Below are 19,881 nucleotides of genomic sequence, written 5' to 3' on the forward strand. Positions count from 1 at the left end.
TCAGAGCTCATACCAGGCCTGGGTGCCAAGGTAAGGTCCTTGATCTCCAGGCTGGGGTCACTCAAGGGCTGCAGGATTCTCAGGGAGGACTGTAGGTCCCACAGGCACTGGGCTCGGGAAGGGGCAGTGTCCCCAACCCACAAAAGAGCTGGTGTAGCCGGGAGCCTCGCCCCTTCCCAGTGCAGGCAGAAGGCAGCCCACAGCCTCCATCACCCAAAGGAGTCGACTTTCGCACGCGCGGGGCTGTCAGGCTGACTGTGCACCCAGACCAATGCAGCCTCATCGCTATCGGGTCCTGTTGACTGTCAGGCCCTGGGACTCAGCTGCTTCAGCTCCTAAACTGGGCACCTCTTTCTCACTCCCTTGTTGGGAGAAAGGCTCCGCCCCTCTCCAGACCCCGCCCCCAGGGAGGAGGGGCAAGACCTCTCATTGGAGGGCTCTGTGGGAAGGCGGGCTCTGAGCACCAGCTCTGCCCCTAGCAGCTGCTGGGCTGGGGCAGGAAGGGGGAGAGTCCCCATGGCCCCCGCAGCAAGCCCCTGCCTCTCTTCTGTCCCGCTGCTGCCCCACTCTGAGGCCCAGGTTCTCTTCTCCCAAGAGCGAGTGCATTGGGTAAGTCAGCGCCAGGGACCAGCCCCCAGGTTCCCCAGCTCCCAGGTGAGTGCAGAGAGAGGGGCAGCAGCTACAGCCCACTTAGCTCAGGCCACCTGGTCCCAGAGTCACGAGGCCGGAAGCTGCCTTCTCCCGAGGGCCCTCAGACCCCTCCACCCCTGCCCAGCCCAGCCTCCAGCTGCCCACTGCCCTCAGCCCTCACGCTCTCACTCACTTCACAGGCAGCAGAAGTGGGCTGGAGTTCCAGCCGTGTGGCTGGGGTGAGCAGAGGGAGGGTTTTCGCTGAGACATGGGTGAGGCTGCTCCCTCCATAGACTGTGAGAATCAGAGGGTGTCCCTCCCGTACCTGGAAACTCCCAGACACCCCAGGACACTCCCTGAAGCGTCCTTGGAAAGGCCTGACAAGGAGGGGGGGGCACTCTGCCAGACACTCTGTCAGAGAACATTCTAGACTCACCTCCCACCTGCCCCCTCACTAACAGCCTGCCCTCTCGGCCCGTCCTGGACGCCTCCCTCACTAACAACAGCTAAGTGTAGCAGAGCCCGCGATTTTTTCCCCAGTTTTGGAGGGCTTCTGGCTGTCTGGCTAAAGACTCTGTTTTCCAGCCACCCTTCATCAGGGGTAGTCCTGGGACCAACTTATGGCCAGTAGGATGGAGGGATGGGACGAGGGAAGCCTCTGGGCTAAGTTGCTAACAGGAAGGAGCCGGCCACCCTGGTCCATTCTCCCCTCCCTGCTGGCCAGAGGATAGATGTGATGGCCGGAGCAAGAGCAGCCACCTTGGCCACAGATGGAAGCTGTGTGTCGAGGATGGCAGAGAAACAGGAGGGAAGGAGCCTGGGCTTCACGTGTAGTGCTGCCACGACCCCCCTGGGCTGCCTGACCCCCCTGGGTTGCCACAAACCCCCTGGGCTGCCCACACTTCCATGGGGTCACCTGCCCTCTGTTCACTGCTCTTATTTCTGGCAGTGGCTTGAGCCCACAGCCCAACTCACCCCCACAGCATTTCTCATCCTGCTGGGCCTGTGGCTCTGGGCATGTCCCTGCCTGGGGATTCCTGGCATCTGCCCTCTCGTGGGTCTTTCAGTCTAATTGGCAAAGCATTTGAAGAGCTCCTGCACTCACAGAGTGAAACCCCAGGAAACGGAGCCCACGGGGGATGCCAAGCTCTCCTAATAACACCACCTTTGTTTACTGTGGGATGTGGGCTGCTGTCGTGATGCAGGATCCAGACCTCGAGTAACCCTGTGCGATGGCAGGCCTTCACCCTGGGACTGGCCAAGGGCCCTAGCCCCTTCATCAGAGATAAAAGGGTATCCCCAGTCCCACCCGCCTCCCACAGGGCTCCAGCCTGAGACCACTCGAGACATCTCATCAGGCCTATTCTCTCGACTGCAGGTCACCCATGACTCTCCCATCCTCATCCGTTTCTGCACATTCCTCGCCATGCCCATGTCCCTCCTGCCTATCCCGGAGCCCACTGGACTGCACAGCCAGCATCAGCACAGCCTTTCCTGCTGAGTGGGGCTGCCTGCAGTCCATGGCACGAGATAGAGGCAGAACCTGGAGGCAGGCCGAGGTCACCGCTACTCCTGGCCACTTCCAGACCACCCTGCCACCATCCTCCCTTCAGTCCACGGTCCAGACTTCCTGGAAGGCACCTTGCAGCTTTCGTTTGCCGAACTGTGAGATGCGTTTGCTCGCCGGCCTCCTCCCACTGGGCGTCCCTGGTGTCTGACCCACCTCTGTTTCCTTCTGTCTGCACAGGTGTTTGTTGCATGACTGAACGACATTGAGGAGGGGACACGGCTCAGTAGAAACTTCCTTTAAGATGCATACAAGCTGCAGCAAAGCAAAGTATGTTTACAAGGAGTTCCTGTGTGGGCCGGGCAGGGGCATCAGCTGCTCTTACTGGGGGAGGATGGTAGTGATGCAAACACGAGGTAGGGTTGGCAGCCACACCCCTTGCAACTATCAGGGCAGCCTTGGGGCTTTCACAGGCGTGGTGAGGACCTGTCCTTGCGTGTTTCCCTCTTACCATGTTACCATGGAAACACACCATGTATGGACCTTACCCTGCAGATATGCCCCCTACGTGGCAAAAGGGATGTGCGGATGTGAAGGACCAGGAGATGTGTGACAATCCTGGGGGACCCAGGTGGGTCCTAAATGTCACCTCAAGGGTCCTTTTAAGAGGAAGGCAGGTGGCCAGGCTTATGCCTATAATCCCAGCACTTTGGGAGACCGAGGCGAGAGGGTCACTTGAGGCCAAGGCCAGCCTGGGCAAAATAGCAAGACCTCGTCTCTACAGAAAAAATTAAAAATTAGCCGAGCATAGTGGCGTGCCCCTGTAGTCTCAGCCACCCGGGAGGCTGAGGCAGGAGGATCACCTGAGCCCAGGAGATGGGGGCTGCAGTGAAGCATGATGGCACCACTGCACTCCAGCCCTGCATTCAAGCGCGGGTGACAAAGCGAGACCCAATCTCAAAAAAGAAAAAGAGAGGGAGGCAGGAGACAGGTGTGAGGAGGGGAAGGGCTGCGAGACAGAGGCTTCGAGGAAAGCAGAAGGTCTCCAGAAGCCTGCAGAGGCCAGGAGGGAGCCTCCCATAAGGCCTCTGGGAGGAGCCCGCTCTGCCGACGCCTAGATGGAGCCCCTAACTCTCCTTCTGGATTTCTGACTCTGGAGCTGTGAGAAACGAATTTCTGTTGGTTGAAGTCACGGGTTGGTGGTTAGTTATCACAACAGAAACAGGAAACTGGTACGTCGGATCGCTCCCAGCCTCAAGCCCCAGCTCTATTTTCCCATAAAACCTAAGTTCTCACCATGAGGTGCTCTAGCTGCCAGGGTGGAGGAGGGGTGTCACCCCACACTGATTTGTGGGCCCAGGGGTGAGGACACCTCACCTGCCACCCAGAACCGGGCCCGCAGCTCCCGGCGAGGCCTCCGTGGCTGCATTGCCAGCAATGACTAGGTGTTTTATGCTGAACATTGAAGATATTTTCCACTGGAGATTTAACACGGAACATTACGAACCATTGAAATCACTCATATCAATTGAAGACACAATAATTGAACCCCATAAAGATTACTGAGAAGCTGGTGGAGCTATAAGGAGAGGCATAAATAGAGATAAATTGGGCCCCTCCACCCCCCCAGCCTCCCCCTGGAAGGAGCTCATTGGAGATGTTCACGGGGCTGCTCAGTGACAGAGACCCACAGCAGGGAGAGGGGGGCCGGGGGGTTCCCACCACAGAGGGGCCTGAGCAGATCCAGAAGCTTCTGTGCATCCGTTGATGGTCTTGATCGGGTCCTTAGTGAAAGCGTGGAGCGAAGGGACCCAGGGGATGACAGCTCTGTTCAGCGGCCTAGGCAGCTCCTTTCCTCTAAGGGCTGCACCCCGAGCCCTGATCTGGGCCGCACACGGAGCCCCGATCATAGCCATACACTGAGTCCTCACCCAGGTCATAATGCAAGCCTCATCCTAGGCAAAGTCTAAGCCATGATTCTGGCCCCAGACTGAGCCCTGCTCTGGTCACAGTCTGAGCTCTGACCAAGGTCACATACTGAACGCGGACTGTGACTGGAGGCTGAGTCCTGAGCCCTGGTGTCTCATCTCAGGCGGGTCCAAGCTGCAGGACTGTGGGTGCTCCCAGATGTCCACCACATCCGCTCACGCTGCCCTCTCTCTGAGCTTCTCACAGGCCAGGCCCTGGCTGGGCTTTGCATATGGAAAGAAAGGCCCCCTGTCCTCAGGGCATTTGACTCCCCGCAGGGAGGCAACACCTGAACAGTGATATCAGCCAAGTACTGTGGATGATGGGAGTCCCCAGCCCGGCTCTCCCTGCCCTCCCATGCCCAGGCCTCCAGCTCTGACCCTGAGAGCCCTCCAGCCGCCGTCTCCGCCCTCTGCCAGGCAGATCAGAGCACTGCTCCCACCTCTGAGCGGGGCCCCTGTCCTGGTCTGTTGTGTGTAGAGGCTGAGGTCGAACAGGCTGAGCGCCGGGGGCCTGGGGTGCACTCCCTGAGTGGCAGGGCAGGGCCCCCTCCATGGGGCCTCACTCCTGCTTGTCATGGTTCAGAAGAGCTGAACGGGGAAGCAAAAGGCACAAAGTCAGCCTGTCTGGCTTTGCAATCTTGGCCTCCCCTCGGCTGCATGGCACAGAGAGGTTTCTTGCCATCTCTGAGCTTGGCCTGCCTAGCTGCAAGGGGATGATGATGGCATCTGACTCCTGGGCTGTGAGTGTCATTGGAGGGGACCCAGGCAATCACTGACAAGTTCCCGGGGCATGAAGCCCTCATGAAAGGGAACACAACCACGATCAGGTCCTAGGAGCGCCACACTGCCCTGGACTCCAGACCCGTGATCCTCCCGCGCTGCCCCCAGGGTCTCTCGAGGGCCCACAGCCTCCCTGCCCTGCTCTGTGCCCCCTTTCTGGGCCCTCCCGCCTGTGGACCCTTCTCCGTGCTGTTCCCTCCTCCTCTCCCAGATCAACTCTCTATTTCCCGGCTCCCTGGGCACAGGTGTGAGGCTAGCAGCTGTGACTGTGCAGGGTGAACGGCTGATGCCCCAGCCACCCTCCCAGGCTCGTAAATCTGCCCTATTTCCCTCAAGCCGATACTCAGCCAGGCCGCCTGCACAATCCAATATATTTCAGTTACAAGCTGGTCTATTACCTGATTCATAACCGATCTGTCAACCTGAGAGATCAATGCATCCGTGGGATGCCACATACATAACACCTGGTGCATAATTGAATTCAGGCTCCCTGGCATCTCAGTGCATGGCAGGCGCTGCTGGGAACCTCAGCCCCCTCCCCTGGGACAGGGGTAGGGGCAGGGAGAACGTGCCTCCTGGCTGCAGCACGGGGGGTGCAGCTCCGGAAGGATGTCTGCAGTTCTAGGCGTGGCTGGGTGATTCGGATCCTGGGCATCCTTGCCATTCTGTCTCAACTCTATTTGAAGAGACCTCAGAGCCTTTTCACCCAGCCTCCCACACCTGAGCAGTGGGCCCCCTCTCTGCCTGCACACTCACTGCCTTGGAGCGGCCCAGCACCCCACTCTCTGCCTGCACACTCACTGCCTCAGAGCGGCCCAGCACCCCCTTCTCTGCCTGCACACTCACTGCCTCGGAGCGGCCCAGCCCATTGCAGACAGTACAGACCCACAGAGCCAAAAGTGCTGCATTTACCAGGCCCCTCCCTAAGATATCAAAATGCCAGCTACTCAGAACCTTCGGGGGAAGGTATTATTGGCTCATTGTACAAATGAGGAGTCTGAAGTCAAGGAAACGACCTTCCTAAGTTTGAACCACCAAGCTTGATTTGAAACCAGAGTCAGAACCCAGACCCACGACCTCTCGTGCATCTGAGATGAAGCCCAAGGGGCTGCCCCAGGGTGGTCAGCAGGGGCGGGGCCAGGGTGGTCAGCAGGGGCGGGGCCAGGGTGGTCAGCAGGGGCGGGGCCAGGGTGGTCAGCAGGGGCGGGGCCAGGGGCGGGGACTCCACAAACAGGAGCTTTCGGGGTCTATCAGGGTCTGCATGTGCAGGGGGCGCTGTCTCCCTCTGGCTGGTGTATTTGTGGGGCAGAAACTCAAGTGACTGGGCAAGACCCTGCCCGTGTCCAGCTGCCACGTGGCCTTGGGAGGTCTCCTGTCCCCTCCAGTCCACAGGGTCATCTGAGCTCCTGGTTCCTGTGGCTGGATATCCTCGCTGACCTCACCTCTGGCGGCTTCAGAGAGGCCAGGAGGTGCAGGTTGGGTGCCCTTGGCAGCCAAACCTTTCTGGAAGCCCAGGGCTGACTTCAGCTGGGTGCCCTTGGCACCTGGACCTTTCTAGAAGCCTGGGGGCTGACTCCAGCTGGGTGCCCTCGGCACCTGGACCTTTCTGGAAGCCTGGGGGCTGACTCCGGCACCAGACACAGCTGGGGCTCCCCTCCCTCATCCCGCCTCGCACCCTGTCATTGATTCTCCTTTTCATGATCGTGGCACCCACGATGGAAATGGCATCTCAGCTCCTGCGAGGATCTATACCCCAAAATAGCAAAATAATTCCCGCGGTGCGAGAATGTTTCAGGCAGAGGCATGCGGGCTGGGGTTATTGGGGCCATGTTTCCACACGCACCTAATGTATGGACACATCTGTTCCTGGGGCCGCCAAATCAATCCATGTGGAAGCCCGGGGAGCTGTGCGTCTCCCGTGTGTCAGGGCGTGGAGGGAGCGCCGGGGGTGGGGGGCAGGGGCAGAGGCCCAGATGCTGGGTCCACCATGGAGGCTGCCAGGCGCTGAGGGGGGTCATTAAATACACCCCCACACCCCTCACTTGTGTGAAGGTCAGAGGACAAAGGACGGACGAAGGCATCTGGTCACCTCTAAAGGGCCACACAGATGCCTCTCACCCTCACCCCACATCACAAATGAGAAACTGAGGCCCGGCCAGGAAGGCATCAGGTGGACAGGAGCCAGGACCCCATTGCTTCAGGCTCTGTGAGTGGCTCCCTTGTGCCAACACATGCACACATATGCACACACAGAGACATACATGGACACACACACGTGCATACACATGCACACACATACACAAACACGCACATACACAGACACAGACACACACAGAGACACATGGACACGCACAGGCACACACGTGCACAGAGACACACATGGACACACACAGGCACACACAGACGCCACAATGCAGATATATGCACATGCGCAAGGAATACATGCATGCACACACACACATGCTCACACACGTGTGCACACACATATGCACACACACGCTCACATACATATGCACACACACATGCTCACACCGAAGCAAGACACACACAAACACAGACACAAACACACACAGGCACGTACACACCTGGAAGCACTTCTCACGGGGTCGTGGCATCTCTGCCTCTGGTGGCCTCTCCTGCAGAGGTCTCCACCTGGTGGTGCTGGGGGCCCCACCTGAGCCCTGGCGAGACCTTGCCTCCCCTCTCCCCACTACGGGACATGCCAGGGCTGGGTGTGGCTTGTTCACCGAAGCAAGCCCCAGGGTGGATGCAGGGCTCAGGGAAGTCTCTCCCAAGGGAGCACAGGCAAGCACCCTCAGTGGGGCACAGCTGGAGCAGCGCCTCCATGACCACACGGCTCTGGGGTGAAGCCCAGTTCTTGGGCTGAAGGCCCCTGGTACCTGAGGGCCTCCCGTATTCACATCTGGAAAGCGGGGTTGGCAATGATGCCCACCTGCACAGCCAAGCCAGTCCAACACCTGGTGCCAGGCTGGCACCAGGCACACGGGCACACAGACCCCAGAGTGGACGGTGGGATGTGAGGGGAAGGGGGAAAGACAGGTGACAGCAGAGGCAGGCTCCGAGCCAGAGTCGTGCAGGACGCACTGCCCAGCCCTCCTTTCCCCGAGCCCTAAACAGACTCACAGAAGGTCTCAGCCAAAGGGGCTCTAGAGACCGGGGGGCCTATCTCACAGATGGGGAAACCAAGGCCCAGGGAGAAGAGGTTCATTCAGGAATACGCAGCAGATCACAGACCCGCAGAGCTCGACGGGCCTCCAGGCTGCTCCCTGCCAGATGGGAACTCGCAGAGCAGCCATGAGGCAGCAGAAGGGGCAGGGGCAGGGTTTGCCGTCTTCCTCTGGGACTTGTCCCATCTTGAGCCCAACAGATGAAACCATTGACAGTGGAGCCTCGCCTGGGAGGACTTCAGCTCACAGCACGTGGGCCAGCCTGAAAGGGAGGACCCAGGGAAGGGGTGCTGGGAGGGCTGGGGACCCAGCAGCTCCTGGCCGGCATCCTCTATGAACTGCAGCAATTCATTATCCTTCCTCCAGCTGATGAGGATGATCAAGAGGACAATTAGTCTTGGAATTACCGCGGAGGAGACCGTTAAGAGAAAAATAAATTAAAAAGAAATCCATTCGAGCTGTAATTGTAATACAGTGTATCATAGTCAATTGAATCACAAATACAAGCTGGTCCCTTGTCGATTGATTTCAGCAAGTAAACAATTTGGGTATTTAAATTGGAAACTCGCCGGGAAAAGGAGCAGTGATTTGGTTAAAGGGAGAACTGAAAACGTCAGGTCAAAAATTGGTTCTAGGTGTCTGGCTGCTACAAGACTGTGCAGGTGACCCTAGATGGGAGGGAGGTCACCAGCTCCTCCCTGCCTGCAGGTCAAGGTCACCCCATCTGGAAGCTACCTAGACCCCAGCAATGTTACCTGACCTGTGACACCTTTGTTCCTGTGTTCCTCCTCTGTGCCGCCCACGGTGAATGTGGCTTCTCTGTCTACATGGATGCACTCCCACCACACTGAGAGCTTCTGGGGCACAAGAGTCCTGCTTTACTTCCTGTGTTGAGCCCAGGTAGGTGGGGTGGGGGTGCTTAGAAGGCAGCTGTCCAGAGAGCAAATGAATGAATGGGTGGATGTGTGGGGGACAGATGGCGAAATGAATGAATGAATGCATAGATAGGGGATGGATGGATGGATGAGTGGGTTGGTTGATGGGTGGATAGATGGGTGGGTGGATGGATGGGAGCTGGATAGGGAATGGATGGGTGGATGGTAGATGAATGGGGGAATTGGATGAATAGATGGATGGGTGAATGGGGGAAAGATGGGCAAATGGCTGGGGAATGGATGGGTGAATGGATGGATGGGTGGGTAGGGGATGGATAGATGGATGCATAGATGGGGGATGGATGGGGATGGATGAGTGGATGGATAGATGGGGGTTGGAGAGATAGATGGATAGGTAAGTGGGTGGGTGGATGGATGGGGAATGGATGGATAAATGGGAGATGGAGGGATAGATGGATAAATGGCTAGATGGGGAGGAATGGATGGATACATGGATGGATGGGCATTGGAGGGATAGATGGGTGGGTGGATGGGTGGGTGGATGGGTGGATGGATGGGGAATGGATGAATAGATAGGGGATGGAAGAATAGATGGCTGAATGGATAGATAGGTGGATGGATGGGGGTTAGAGGGATAGATGGGTGGGTGGATGGGTGGGTGGGTGGGTGGACTGATGGGGAATGGATGAATAGATGGGGGATGGAAGGATAGATGGATAAATTGATGATGGGGAAGAATGGATGGATAGGTGGATGGATGGATGGATGGAGGTTAGAGGGATAGATGGGTGGGTGGATGGATGGGGGTGTGGGTAGATGGATGGGTAGATGGATGAGGAATGGATGAATAGATGGGGGATGGAAGGATAGATGGATAAATGGATGGATGGGGAGGAATGGATAGATAGGTGGATGGATGGATGGGGGTTAGAGGGATAAATGGATGTGTGGATGGATGGGGAATGGGAGGATGGATGGGGGATGGAGAGATGCTTAAACAGACTTAAAAGACTAAGCTATTGACAGCAGGTAGCCATTTCTCCCCCTCTGCAAGAACTTTGGGCCTCAGACTCCAGAGCCTTTTTTAAATCTTCCAACAATGAAACTATTTTGTAGCAAAAAAAAAAAAAAGCAGAGTCACACCTGAGGCCTCCAGGATTCCCTGGCTTCCTCCATCACCCTGAAGCAGCTGGCCTCCTGTACAATGAAGAGGGTGCCTGAAGACCCCAGTTAGAAACAATGCCCCATGCGGAGGGGGTGCTGTCCTATAGGATGGGGTGTGTGCTGAGAACGAGGGACTTATATCTGGAGCTCCTTCTCCCCCAGGCAGAACCTATGGGGTGGTGTCTCTCATGGTTACATTCTCCACCAGTTCACATTCCCCTTCTAGGGACTGCCCAAGATAATGCCCAGTGCAGGAATGTTTCCACCAGGGGTCACAGGAATGGCTCTGCTGCCCTGGGGGCTGAGTTGGCCACCTGTCTGGTGCCACCAAGTTAACAAGCAAAGCAGCATGAAGGCAGTGGCTGGGGAATCAACCCTGATTATCAAGGATAAGAGGCCTGAAGAACCACATGAAGACAGTGCCCACAACCCAGAGGATCTCCTGGATACAGCTGTGTTACCATGATGTCCAGTGGAAGACACCACAACCCCATTCAGGAGGGACCTCCAAGCCTGAAAGCCTTAGAGTGGTGGTTTGACTCACACCACCAGTAAAATAACTTCCAACAAGCTGAGCAAGAAGAAAAGGGGAATTGTGGCAAATTGCATTTTCCGAAAATGGTCACCTTACCACTCTTCCATCAAGAGGTGGTGCTATGGTTTGAATGTGTCCCCCAAAGTTCATGCGCTGGAAACTTTACGTAAACACAAATGCAATAGTGTTGAATGGTGGGACCTTTCAACACTATCGCAAGGGTGATTAGGTGCTGATGGCTCTGCCCTCATGAATGGATTGTCATTGTTGAGGGAGTGGGTTCCTGATGAGAGAATGGGTACAGCCTTTCCCTCTTTCTCACATGTGCTCTTATCCTTCTGCCATAAGATCATGGAGCAAGAAGGCTCTTGAAAGATGCCGGTCCCTGGACCTTGGACTTCCCAGCCTCCAGAACTGTAAGAAATAAATCTCTGTTCGATACGAAGTATTCAGTCTTGGGTATTTGGTTATAGTAGCACAAGCAGACTAAGACAAGTGGAGTCTCCTTCCCCTCCTCTGGAACCTAGGGAGCTTGTGACTGCTCCAACCAAGAGAATGTGATGGAGGTGATGCCATGTGACTTCTGAGGAGAAGTCATAAAAAGGATGCAGTTTCTGCCTGGCTCACTCTCTTGAAATGCTCCCCCAGGAGCCAGCTGCCATCTTGTAAGGAAGCCCAATCCACATGGAGAGGAAAAGTGTGGGTGTTGGAATCCTCAGCCCCAGCTTAGGTCCCAGCAGACAGCCAGCATCAACCAGGAAGATGTGACTGAGTGAGGCTTCAGGTGATTCCAGCCCCAAGCCTTTGAGCCAAACCTGGGGGGGCAGGAGGCTGGCAGGGTGAGTAAGACCAGGGATATGTAGGGCCAAAGGGAAGAGAGGACCCATGTTCCTGCCCTGGTCCAGGCCCTGCATTTTCATTTTGCACTGGGACCCCCAAATCCTGTGGCTGCTGCTGAGCAGAAGGGACTTCTCCAGTGAGCTCCCTCGGCAGATCCATGGCTCAGAGCTCAAGGGGCCCAGCAGTGTCCTGGGGCCCTAAGGCCAGCAGCCGGGAAGTTCCTGGGCAGTGGGTTCCCCAAGGCACGGTCCCCACAGCTCCCGCGTGAGGAGGGTGCCAGGCCCACAGCAGCCTGAGCCTCCACACCCTGCAAGCTTGTCCATGTCACCCTCCCGGGCAGGATTTGGGGCAGAGGTGTGTGATCCATGCTGTCTCCATCGTACCAGAGACAGCCAGCAAGGAGGGCAGGAGAGAGAGGGCCACAGACTCCAGACTCCTGAGCCCTGGCCCGGCACATGATACCCACTGGACAGACACCTCTGGTCCACCTACTACGCACCAACGTCATGTTCTTTCCATCACCTATCAGGGGAACTTTCCCCAGAAGTTCAACAATTCTGACCTTTGGGTTCCCATAAATTGTGTCCAGCCTGGGAACCAGAAGACCGATTTTCATTCGAGCTCTGCCATGGAGGTGCCGTACGACTTTGGGGAAGCCCAGTCTCTCTCTGGGCCTTGGCCTCTCAAGAAGGAGGGGGCTAGTGAGGGTGCAGAGATGCCCTCCCTCAGTGGCCTGCTGCCTCCCGAGGTGCTACTGTGGCACTGCCCTCCCGTCCACCCCTTCTCCTAACCTGTCCTGTCCTGGCACCAGATGGACACCTGCCAGGTGGGCCTGTCTGGCTGCGGCTGCTTGGCTGGGACAGCGGGCAGGGCTCTCAGCCTCCTGCTGCTCCAGACAGGGGAACTGAAGGTGACTGTGACCCTTCAGTCCTGAGTGGGGAGGCTGCGTCTGGCCGGGTGGTAGCAGCTGCTGCCAAGGCAGCACTGTCCTGGCTTCCCCTCCTGCTGGCTCTCAGACTGAACTCCTCACCCCAGAACACCTGCTCCCACCCAAGGCCCACCCTGGGGAAGTGCTGACGGGGCAGGGGCTCAGGGCAGCCAGTCACAGGGCTGCATTCCACAGTGGGCTGACCTCCCACATACCCTCCAAGGTCACGCAGCTCACAGAGAGCGAAGGCAGAGCCCCCAGCCTGGTCCTCCCTCCCTGGCAGCCTGGCTCAGGCCTCTCTCTGCAGGCAAGCCCTCCTCTCCGGGCTCCATTTCCTCATCTGTAAACTGTGCACGTGACCCTGGCCCACGGGCTGTCTCCCAGCTGCGTAGGAGAGAATTGGGTGGTGAGCACCTGGCCCCTCCACCATCACTTCTCGGCCTGCCCTGCCCCCAGAGCCTCCTCCCTCGGCCTCATCACGAGCCTCCCAGCAACTGCGACCTGCCTGGACTGAGTCTGGGCTCCTCAGCCTCTGGAGCCCTCACACCTGCAGCCAGGAGGTGCCAAATCCAATTTGCTCCCTGACACCTCCTCGGACATCCCGGGGCCTGCCTGCTGCAGCGGCAAATCTGAGAAGGTGGCAGCAGCTCTGGGGAGGACCGTCTGCCCAGCTCCCCCTCCGTCACTGAGCCCAGCAGTGCTGCCTCAGTGATGTGTTTCTCAGGCCCCTGGGAAGAAAATTGTTGAGAAATAGCTTCACAGAATCTCTAAAACCCTGAAGCACCGTGTGTGGTGCTGGCTTTGTGGGGGTTTCAGGCTTTGGCGGAGGGCGTGGGGCAGGGAGAGGCTGGGGCCATCTCCTCCGTCTGCCTGAGCAGGAACCAGCATCTGCAGACCTGGCTGGATGCGCGTGGAGGGGGGCGCACTGTCTCCTGGGGGGGTCACAGACTCTGCCTGCCCTGCAGGGTCTGTTGTGCGGCCCTCACCCTCAGTCCTTGGCTGAGGAGGGTGCTAGGGACGCCTCAGTGCTGGCCACTGTGCTGACGCAGCCTGGGGCAGCTGGTGAGACGCTTTGCCCTCAGTGCACTGCCCACCTGGTGCCCTGTGTGCCACGGTGGGCAGAGCAGCCACTCTGCATGGACCCTCCTGTTCTTGGGGGTCCTATTCCCTACTCCTGGGGGAACAGGTGCAGAGAAGAGGAGCCTGGGATTGCCATAGAGCAGGCTCTACTCTGCCAGGGACCCCCTTCACACCCCCAACGTGGAGCTGGGTGGCAAGCAGCAGAGAGGCCACAGCCTGGGAGCAGCCAGGGCCAAAGCCAGCCCTTTGCTTTCAGAGTGGGAAACTGAGGTCTCAGGAGGGGCAAGGGCTTGTCCTAGGCCCTCAGGGAGGAAGACAAACGACCTCCGCCCATCAAGGGCTCAGTGTGGCATTCCAGGCCGCTCAGGCAGCCTCCTCCTCGGGGAAGGCCCTCTTGGTGGGGCTGGGACAGCCCCAGGCAGGGAGCAGTGCCCTGGCTCCATGCAGCGCCAAGCCAGCTTCCCACCCTCCACCACAGCAAAGCTCACAGCATGCCCCTCCCCAGCTGTGAGCACAGGTTCATGTTCATACACAAGCTCACACACAGCCACACTCACTCCCCAGCAAGCCCCAGCCTGCCTCCTGCAGTCCTATTGGCCTCCATTCCCATCCAGATCCTACCCAGGTTTCATCTCAGGGGTCCCTGACAGGTGAAGACAGGCGCGTGGCTGGATAAGCCACAGCGGTTTATTTGGGTGCTCAGCTGGGGCCGACACAGGGGCGAGTGGGGTCAGTGCAGGGGAGGACAGCAGGCAGCTGCGAAGCTCTCGCGGACTCCATCAGCTCCCAGTTCCGGGCCAGGAGGGGTGCTCGGGGCTGGAGAGCCCACACCACAGCCAGCTGACGGTTCAGCGGCCGATGCTGCAGATGAGAAAGTGGAGGCTCAGTCAGGGCCCTGACCAGGTGACAGGGAGAGCTCAGGGTGCCAGAGGGTGGGGTGGGAAGCACCTGGGCCTGGTCTGGGGGCTGACAGTGTCCATGGAGGTAGGGCCCTGAGAGGGGAGTGGCCACCTACAGCTGCAGGGGCCAGCCCAGACTCTCCTGGCCCTGGTCAGGATCCACGCAGGCCTCGGTCACCCATCCCCACGCTCAGCACCATCCCCTGCCCTGCACTCCATCCCTGCCCAGTCCATCCTTCCTGGCCACATCCATGTGCCCAGGCCGGGGACTCCTGCAGCTAGAGCCTTCCCGAGTCCACCGGCGCTCCCCAGGCCCAGTTCAGCAGGCCCTGCCTGGCGCTCCCACCGGCCCTCCCTCTCCTGGGCACGCTTCCACCTGACTTCAAAGCCCACGAGACGACCCTACCTCTTCCCTGGCCCCTCCCTCTCCCCCCTCCTCCTTATCTCCAATCCTTCCCCCTGTCCCTCCCTCTCCTGTCCCCTCTCCTTCTCTTCCCTCCCTCCCCGCCTTTCTCCAATCCTTCCTCCCCTTCCCTCTCTCCTGCCCGGTCCCTCTCTTCCCTCCCTCCCCCTCCCTCTCTCCCATCCTTTCTCCTCCCTCTCTCCTCTCCCTCCCCCTCTGCTCCTTCTCTCCAATCGTTCCTCCTCCCCCTCCCTCTCTCTAATCCTTCCTCCTCCCCCTCCCTTCCCCCTCCACCTTCCTGTCTCCCCTCCCTTACTCTCCCTCTCTTTTCCCTCCCTCCCCCTCCCCACCTTCTCTCCAATCCTTCCTCTTCCCCCTCCCTTCCCCTCCCCCTCCCTCTCTCCCCTCCCTCCCCTCTTCCTCTCCCCCTTCCTTACCCCCTCCTCCTCCCTCTCTCTCCTCTGACTCTCCCCTCCCTCCCTTCCTGTCTAATCCTTCCCTGCCAGGGAAATCCTGTGCGGACTCCGGGGCTGGGGAGAATGCCCCTCCTCCAGCCCCTCTCCTGGGGAGCAGGCCACTTGCCCCTGAGGCCCCATCACGTGCCCCTCTAGCCTTGGGCAGATGGCAAGGGGGCAGTTGCTGCTTCCCTGTACTTTTCCATGATGACTTTTTTGCAGCAAGCATGTATCATTTTTGCACAACCAATAAATCTACTTTCAAAAGAAAAAACTGAAAACCCCTATAAAAGTCCAATAAGGACAAATGCCAGTTGCCTGGCCGTGGGCAGAGGCAGCTGGAGACAGGGCTGTGGGCGGCAAACTCCCTGCGGCCAGGAGCAGAAGGCCAGGGCCTTCTGGAGGAGCAGAGGGAGGAGGCAGCTGGGGAGGGGGCCCCTCAGGACTTGGTGGCACACTCACTGCTGGCTCCCCAAAATCCAATTACCACAGGAAGCAAGGAGGCGAGGGGAGGGCGAGGCTGTGGGCCTGGGCCAGTGAGGGGCTTCTTGGGTGCTGAGCCAGGTGCCCAGCAGGTGGCCCACGTGATGTGCAGGCGGCTCCTGCAGGGCGGAGCTGAGCCAAGGCACCCAGTGCTGTGGGGCTCCCCATCAGAGCCCAGCCCCCCAGGAAGCCCTGGCCTTTATTCTCCCCAAAAGGCACCCGGTGCTGTGGGGCTCCCCATCAGAGCCCAGCCCCCCCGGGAAGCCCTGGCCTTTCCAGGATTCTCCCCAAAATGCCAGTCCCTGGAGACACCTGTCCCGCCCCCAAGGCTTCCCACAGCTGGTATGAGGGGGTCCTCAGGGCTGGCAAGAGGCATGGCCAGGGTCTGAGGGCCTCAGGGCTCAGGGACCGGCCAACTCTGACATAGCCAAGGTCCAGGGAGCAGGCGATGACGCTGGGTGCGGCCCGCCTGGCCCTGGGAACCCAGAAAGGAGGATGGGCGGCCACTGCAGGGCTGCAGCTGGAGTCAGGGCAGACCCCGCTCCCCACCCACAGCTCCAGCCTGGCCCCATCCACACCGCAGGGTCTCCCTGGACCCTTCATTCCGCCATGGGGCTCGGCCTTGGCACATCCAGAATCCCCTTGGGGCCGCCCCACCCCTGCCACCTCCTCTCCCCGCCACCCCGGATTTGGGATGGTGCCTGTCTGTGCCCCACTGCGCCCAGTCCCTGGATCCCTCGGGATAGTTCTCCAGTCATCCCCAGAACTTAGCCCCTCACTTCCTGCCCAGAACTCTGTGCTCTGCCAGGCCCAAGGTCTACCTTGCGCTGGGCCCGGGCTGTTCCCTCTGCTGGAATGATTTTCCCTGCACCCCACTCTCGGTGAGGCCTGTTTAAAATCACAACCAGCCTCATTCCAGCCCCTGCTACGGTCTGAGTGCTTGTGTTCCTCCAAAACTCAAAGGCGAAAATAACCCCCAGGGTGATGCTGTGAAGGGTGGGGCCTCTGGGAAGTGCCGTGGTCCTGAGGGTGCAGCCTCCTGGTGGGATCCAGGCCCCAAGAGCTCCCGCCCTCCCTCTGCCACGTGAGGATGTAGGAGAGGTCGCCCTCAGCAGCCCAGAAGGGCCCTATCAGAACCCAACCCTGGCAGCACCCTGATCTGGGACTTCCAGCTTCCAGGGCAAAGAGCAGTTTCTTCTGTGGTAGAAGCCACTTGCGGTGCTTGGTTACAGCAGCTGAGCTGATAAGGACCCCCCACCGACAAGGGCTCCCTCCCCCAGCGCTTCCCACCTCAGGGGCTTCACTTCTGGCCTCATCACACTCTCTGTCCATGCTCCTAGCCAGACGGTTGCACCTGTAGGCAGAGACCTGTCCTGTCCATGGAGGTGTCCACAGAGGTGTCCCCGGGCCCAGGCCAGGGCCCGCACGGACACCATGAATGCGTATTGATGGAGTGAACAAATCTGTGATGTGCACGGCTGTTTCCAACTTCCAGGCACTGCACTGCTCTGGCAGAGTGACTGCCAGACCAGGATCCAGCTGTGTTCAGAGGCACCCCCCACTTCCTAGCTGCCTGGGGATGAGGGTGGGGGCGCCCCAAGGATGGTGGTGCTCAGCGTGCCCCTCAACACAATGCAGTGTCCTGGTGTCAGTGGACAGGGTCTAATGAGAGGTGGCAGCAATGGTGGTCAGGGAGCAGCCTTGCAGTGCCTGACACCCCCATCTTCTGGCCAGAACTGCCCCTCCCATCCCCACATGTGTCCCCAAAGATTGGGAACTGGGTCTCGTCCATTGCCCTTGTCCACCACCACCCCTTGGCCTCCCCACACACACTCTGTCCAAGCCAGGGCAGCAGGGCCCAGCCTCGAACCTGAGAACCCCCAGGAGAGCTGTCCCCCGTGACCTACCAGGGAGTCCTCCCTGCCCTCACACCTGGAGGGCAGACTGAGCTGAGAGAGGGGAAGGGCAGGCCAAGGGGGCAGCAGCCTGGGAGGGAAGTCCCTGCCCCACCCAGTACACACCTGCGAGAGGCCAGCTGGCAGTGGCAGCCCCATGTGGGCACCTTTGCTGAGGCTGCTAGCTCAGCCCCACCCAGCTGGGCCCGGACACGCCCTTCAGCATCTAGTGCAGGCCACATTCCCCTGAGCTCTGGAGCCTTGAAGGTCAATGGGCCAACCCTCCACCTGCACCCCAGGCTGGCTTTGTGGTGCCATGGAATTCGGGGTGAGGCCTGGCTGGGGATACAGGGATGGATGGCCCTCGGGCCCTGTGCAAATTCAGCCCAGCCTCTGCCTGCCTCAGCAGACGGCATGTGGCATCTGCCAGCTGAGTGGCCCTGTGATGGGGCAGATCTGAGGAGGAAAGGTTCCCATGGCATCCTCTAGGCCCAAGCCATGAGCCTTCCCCATTCCCTGCCGCCCCTCAGCCCCAGCTCCTCCAGACCCCTAGCTGGGTCTCTTCACCCCCAGGGCCCGGCGTAGAAGAAGCTCCCACCTCTGCCATGGTGCGCCCGCCCCTCCTCTGAGGGCTGAGCCTCAGCCATATGGCACTGGAATGAATGCTGCTGGGGAGGCCTTTGGATCGGAACAGATGGGCGGACGCTGGTGCAGTGCAGAGAGGCAGGGGCTGGGGGTGTGGGGCTGGGAAGGATGAGGCCCGGGCTCTCCCTGGTCGGCTGAGTAGCACAGGTATAATCACTGGGACTTGAGGAGCTGCCTGGGCTCTGGCGTCCTCTGGCCGCACGCTCGGGGGCCCAAGAGGGGTCTCCAGGAAGATGCTACTGCAGGGTTCTGGAAATTGGCTCTCAGGGAGATGAGGCTGGAGGGTGTCGGCCTCCCGGCCTGGCACAGCAGCATAGCACCCCCTGTCCCACCTCACCCCTCTCCGCACTGGTCAGCAGCCTGGGCACGGAGCACAGGGCTCTGCCTCACTCCATCCTCTCCCTCCTGCCTGAGAGGAGCAAAGCCCGGGGTGGGGGACGAGCAGAGGCACAGACTCAGGCCAGCCCAAAGTCCTTGGCAAGGATCAACCCCTCTGAGCTGTCCCCATATCTGTAAAATGGGCAGATACTTGGCACCGACCCTGCCTGGTTGTTTATCTTCCTCTCAGATGACAAATCTGCCTCGGACGTCCCTGGGCCCCACACTGGGCTGGACACCAGACAGCAGGGGAACCGGGGTTTCAGCCCCCATCAGAGGGGAGATGAAACAGGGAGAGGAGATGGTAGGTGAACAGTCGTGGAGAAACTGCCTAAGGACCGGGCGCGGTGGCTCACACCTGTAATCCCAGCACTTTGGGAGGCCGAGGCAGGCAGATCACGAGGTCAGGAGATCAAGACTATCCTGGCTAACACAGTGAAACCTTGACTCTACTAAAAATATAAAAAATTAGCAAGGCGTGGTGGCACATGCCTGTAATCCCAGCTACTCAGGAGGCTGAGGCAAGAGAATCACTTGAACCCTGGGAGGTAGAGGTTGCAGTGAGCCGAGATAGGGCCACTGCACTCCAACCTGGTCAACAGAGCAAGACTCTGTCTCAAAAATAAAATAAAATAAAATAAAATATTAAAAAAGAAAAGAGAAAGAAAGAAAGAAAGAGAAAGAAAGAAAGAAAGAAAGAAAGAAAGAAAGAAAGAAAGAAAGAAAGAAAGAAAGAAAGAAAGAAAAAGCAAGCAAGCAACTGCGTAAGGAACGGCTGACCCCAGAAGAGGCTTGGGCCCCTCTGCTGCTGTCCATGGTGCTGAGATCTTGAATGCTGGCCAGAGGCGAGAGCCAGCAGGCAGGCAAGGGCAGGTGGTCATGGGCAGGGGTGAGCCCTTGAACTGGGTTTATCACCTAAAAGGTGACTCTGACCTACTCACTTCAGCTACGTCAGCATCAACTTTTTGCTCCAGGGAAACAGTGTGCATGCACCATGCTTTCTGGCCTCGTCAATGAAGGGTCAGGGCTAGTCCATAGCTAGGTTTAGGTTCAGCCTGTGACCAAGGTCAGGGCTCAAAATGTAACTAGAATTAGGGTCAGTGTGTGACCAGGATCAGAGCTTAGTTTGTGACCAGGATTAGCGTTCAGTGTGTGACCAGGGTCAGGGCTCAGCCTGTGACCAGGTCATATCCAGTGTCCACCCT

At 58.8% G+C, this 19,881-nt stretch overlaps 1 long non-coding RNA gene across 1 annotated transcript; it reads left to right on the forward strand.

Annotated features, from left to right (window-relative positions):
• Window positions 1-508: 508 nt before the first annotated feature.
• Window positions 509-11,111, forward strand: LOC129523958 (uncharacterized). The gene is made up of 3 exons (XR_008667591.2): window positions 509-609; window positions 8,784-8,975; window positions 10,362-11,111. It is a non-coding gene; the product is annotated as an uncharacterized lncRNA (long non-coding RNA).
• The last annotated feature ends 8,770 nt before the right edge of the window (window positions 11,112-19,881 follow it).

This window comes from Gorilla gorilla, chromosome 7 (genome assembly GCF_029281585.2).
Source record: "Gorilla gorilla gorilla isolate KB3781 chromosome 7, NHGRI_mGorGor1-v2.1_pri, whole genome shotgun sequence".
NCBI lineage: Eukaryota > Metazoa > Chordata > Mammalia > Primates > Hominidae > Gorilla > Gorilla gorilla.